The sequence below is a fragment of the Poecilia reticulata genome, linkage group LG8 (assembly GCF_000633615.1).
Source record: "Poecilia reticulata strain Guanapo linkage group LG8, Guppy_female_1.0+MT, whole genome shotgun sequence".
Taxonomy (NCBI): domain Eukaryota; kingdom Metazoa; phylum Chordata; class Actinopteri; order Cyprinodontiformes; family Poeciliidae; genus Poecilia; species Poecilia reticulata.
Window position 1 is genome coordinate 18,121,511 of NC_024338.1, and position 5,112 is coordinate 18,126,622.

A 5,112-nucleotide genomic window follows, 5' to 3' on the forward strand; every position below is an offset into this window, starting at 1 on the left:
CGCATGAAGTGTTCAGCCTTCTTCTTCTTCATACATGGTGTTATTCTGTCTGACGTGATCAATGAAACTTCTGGACTAAATCCCAATTAATGGCGACACATTCTGGTTTTCTGCATTTGGAGTTGATCACAGGTTCCAAAGGGAGTTTAGCTCTTTCTGGCCATAAATCAGAAATACTTTATTGTGCATTTTGTCGTTGCACTTCCTGCAGAATATGTTGGTTTTCAGAAAGTTTGCAGAAACGGCATCACTGCTCTGTAGTTTCCTAAAAATCTCCTTCAGTGCAGCTAAACGTTTTAATCTTTTCTAGAAGGAACTTCCTTCATGTTCGTCTTTAATGCAGATTAATCATCAACATTCATAAAAGGCCGTTTACTGAAAAAACAAACACTCAGAGCAGCAATTAACCCAAAACTGTACAAAATATATAAACATTTTGCATTTAAGATTAAAACATTGTCTGTCGGGGTGCTGTGGTGGCGCAGTGGCTTGGCACGACCCATGTACTGAGGCTTTAGTCCTCGTGGCTGTGGTCGCAGGTTCGATTCCCGGCCTGGTGACATTTGCCGCATGTCTTTCTCCTCTCTCATAACCCACCTTGAGACGGTGGGTTATGAGAGAGGAGGCCACTTTATTTGAAAGTAGTTCAAATAAAGGCCTCTAGAGCCAACAAAACCTTTAAAAAAAACATTGTCTGTAAATGTGTGTTACCCAAAACTCCTCATAGTTTTAAATTCAGAGAAAATGCTGGATTATTTCATTTTAGGCAATAAAATCTTTCTCTTTTAATCAGTGAGTTAAATTGTTTATGCATTTCTATTAATGGATGAAAAAGATTTAAGTTGTTTAATAAAAACGTTGCCATTTTTAAAACCCAGATCGTCAGAATAATCAATTACTAAAATAATGGTTAGTTACAGGATGAATTGCAAACAAACAAATCAGGCTAAGTGCTAACAGTGACCTGCTGCTGCTGCTTTGGCCTTAATGAAATTAAATTGATTATTTTGTGCAGAATTAGCAAAACTCAACATTTCTGCATTGCCTCAACTGTAATCCAAGCCGAGTGAAAAGCCAACAGTTTGTTAAACGTTTTGATCTTTGGAGCCACGTTAAAAGTTTAGATGAATCTAAAGCTCAGGCTCTCGACCTCTGGGTCATTTTTTACGGTAAAGTTTGACGTTCAGCCTTCAAATTGCTCCAACGACCCGGCAGGTTCTGCTCCACCGTCACCGCTTCTCTTCGTAGAAAAGAAGCCAAATGTGTCGCCTGCAAAGCGTAATCGTCGCCATGACCTCAGATTAACGGCCATATTTCTGGCTTTTTCTTCTTCACTGCAAAAACCCAGAATATTACCAGGATTTTTCATATTTTGGTATCAAGTGGAGACCAAAAATTGAAAGCATTTTCTTTTTTATTGGGAAACATTGGAGACAGGACTTAGTATAATTTCTCATCAGGAGTGGATTTGGTCTTGTGCTCTGTAAAAACACAAAATCTTACCAAGTATTTTTTGTTCTAGCTTTTCATCCAAATATCTTAGTGATTTTGAAATAAGACGATAAACTCACAAGTAACTTTTCAGTAAGATATAAGAGCTTATTTAAAATCATTAATTCCATAACATCAGAAATATTAACTAGGTGTTTTTCTCATGTTATAAATGAAATAATCTGCCAATTGAACTAGAGCTTTTTAATCAATACTTTTATTAAAAAGCTCATTTATTGCTCTAAAGTTACTTGTAAGTTTCTTATTTCTCGTTAGATATTTGCACTAGAAAAATACTTTTAGGTTTGTTTTTCTTTTTTTACAGTGTTCAAGATTAAGCTAATATTTCAGACTTTCTGTGAAACGGAGACGATCTTCACCAAAGTGAGGAAGCACCTTTCATTAAAAGCTTCCTTTGCCTTGCTTAGCTTCTCCTCTCTATACACATATATACATTTTTGTACTTTTATCTGTCATGTGAGAATTATACATTCACAACCTTCATGTCTTTTGGAAATAAACTCCGATGCTAAAAACAGAAGCTGTGTGTTCATTGTGTGTGTGACGGCGTCATGGCGTCGGTCCCCTCAGGATCCTGTTTGTCCCAGACAGACGATCACAGAGCCACCTGGTGTGCAGGTGAGCCGCAGTGACGCTGCGTTCACATCAGTTCCAGCAAAGCGCAGGAGAGCTGCTCGTTTTGGTTTGGAGAAATGGAGATGACCGTTTCCCCCTGGAAGGGATTTTCACACTTCAAGACATTTTTGTTGCTTTTTTCCCACCACCACACAGTTTCAGGTAAAAGAGGAGTGAACATAGAAACTCGTGCTCATTTGAATGTATTGATGATGCGTAATCAGGGCAGGACGATGTTGGCGTACAACAATACAAGTGTTTTATATCAGTAATTAACTTTTTTTGTTTTAAATATCTGAAATGCAGCCAAACTGATTGTGTGACATTTCCTGTTTTCATATTTTCACACCACACTGTTTTTTTTAATTTTTTATTTTTATTATCTTTAAGCAGATAAACTTCTGCTATGCAAGTTACTCAGCAGTTTGTTGCTAGGTAACCACAGAATGACTGAGTTGCTAGGCAACCAGAAGAGAGCAAGTGAGTTGGTTGATTCCACCAGCCTAGCTTAGCTGGCAGTGAGAGAGTCGGCTAAAGTTTTTCCCCAGAATGCTTTGCAGTTCTGGCTTGAAGTTCACTGAAATTATTGAACATTCTATAAAAAAATTATATTGATCAGTTGTATCACAATATATATTGCTATTGATTTATTGTCCAGCCTTATGATTAAATGTTACAAGGTGAAATAAACCTTACAACAAAAATGAGTAAAAAGATTTTGTTGGAAAATCCATAATTTAAAAAAGTTTATTTTTTGGGCCAAAATAAAGTCTTTTCTTGCTTTTCAGCAAAATATTGGAGCTTGTCAATAATTCCTCAATATTGTTAAAAAAAAACAAAGTACCACCCCTAACGGATTATTTCACGTATACCAAGACATTTTCCCCATGTTATAAATGAAATAAGGCCCACGCCCTTCTCAACTCAACCTTTACACCGGCACCTGAAAATGGCTGCAAACGGATGCACGATTATACAACCATAAATCTTGAAAAGCAGAAGTGGGGCCTCCTGCACAATCGATCAATCAAATTTTATTTGTATTGCACTTTTTAGTAGCAAGGCATTTCAAAGTGCTTTACATAATTAAAATAAAAACAGCACGTGACAGTGAATAAACAGATTTTTTTTCTAAAGAAAAAAAAAAGATAAAAACATTAAAACCCACACCCCTTGTAGAACTTCAGTTAAACGTCTCACACCTCAGAGTTTTAGTTTAAACGCCATTTAAGAGAATAAAGACTTTAATCTGGTGACATAACTTTTTGCATTATTTCAACTTTATTCTCTTAATTTTAAAAATTATTCTCTAAATCTTTTTTTTTTCATGGCCCTAATACTCCGTCGTACAACTCTGAAGAAAAGTTTTTCTGAATAGCTTTAAGAGCTTGTGTAAAGTTGTGCGTCACAATTGGGGTTCTGGTCGGAGAGTGGGCGTCCGTCCACATGTTGACCTCGATGAAATCAGCTATGAAATATCTGCAGCTAAGTGGCATCTAATTGAATATAACGCGGCTATTAGCATGCAATGTCTTTCTCTCATTATTTCCGGTGACAAACAGGAGCCTGGTGATGGCGTGTTTACAGTCTGCCTCCACAACAGAGTGAGGAAGAGTTAATGAGCGGAGAGCGTCGCCGGTTTGCATTGAAAAGTGGTTTATTTACAGCAAATGTCATGATTGTAACTGCAGACTGCGCTCCTATCGGGGATGCACTTGGCATTTTTCTTGTTTCCTTGTTAACCAGCCGAAGCAGAAAACTCGCCTTCAGCTCTCAGTAATGTATTGGAGAAAAAAAGAGACCGAGCGCTGGATTCAGACCAGCTTTCTGCATCACCAATTACAGGCTTTGTGTCTAAGTGGCCGAGCGCCGAGGCTGCCAAATAAAATCTCATGACTTATTCGTCTCTTCTCATCTTGGCCTGTTTTTGCTTTGATATCCATCAGAGCATCAGGAGCAATCGCTTCTCTTAAAAAAAAAAAAAAAACGAAGCAGCGCTTCTTTAAAGATGATCACTATGGAAATAACCTGATCTGTGGACAAACGCCAAAAAAAATAAAACCCAGACGTCTTCATGAAGGAGCTGGCAGCGCGCTTCACTGCAGAGGGACAACATTTGGTTCGTCATCCCTCAGAAATGTTCTCCCTCTGCTTGCTGGAAGTAAGATAAATGGTGATTTCCTTCAAAGGCACCTTGTTTATTCCACCTGAATTAACTATCCACTGTAGATATATGCTTCTACATGTGAAATAAACATTTTTTACAAACTTAAAGGGGAAACCATTTTGCAAAATTCACATTCTGCACATTTTTATACGTCTATTTAGGTCTCAGCTGCTTCTAAAACAGAAAAACTGGAAAATGAGCAGTTTCAAAAACCTCACGATTTGTTACCTAGCAACCGAAGCAGAGGTCCAAATTTTGGTCAGCGGGTTTAACCGCTGCGTAATGGCTGCTGGAAAAGACCATTGGTTTGTTGTTAACTTACCACCCAGAAACCTCCTGCATTCTTGTTAGTTGTGCAGGTTTGGAACAAACTTCCAGAAAACTGTAAAACAGCTGAAACACTGAGTGCCTTTAAAACTCAACTTAAAACCCACCTGTTTAGAGATGCTTATGGCTAAATTAGGGTTACAGTGCGGGTTTTTGATGTCTTCCATGTTTTTAATGTTTTTATCTTTACTTTTAATCTATTTATTAACTTTAAATCAACGCAGCTGATTTTAAAGTGTTTTCACCGTGTCGGTAGTCGGTTCAATTGGGGGCCAAAAGTGCAATATTTGTTACATTTTCAGTTGCCGCGGTTCTCTATGGAGAGCCATTTCAGCCAAAATTAAATAAATAAATAAATGGGTGAAATAAATAAAAAATGAGTAAAATRAATCAAAAAATGAAGAAAATGAGTGAAATAAATAAATAATTTGTTAAATAAATAATTTAGCTTTTTCATTAACCCATTTTTTCATTTATTTATTTTTCATATT

The 5,112-nt window shown here is 37.1% G+C and overlaps 1 long non-coding RNA gene across 2 annotated transcripts in view; it reads right to left on the minus strand.

Moving 5' to 3' along the window:
- The window catches only part of LOC103468967 (uncharacterized), a 35,848-nt gene that overhangs the window by 3,872 nt on the left and 26,864 nt on the right, over positions 1 to 5,112 (minus strand). The gene's annotated exons all lie outside the window — the stretch shown is intronic.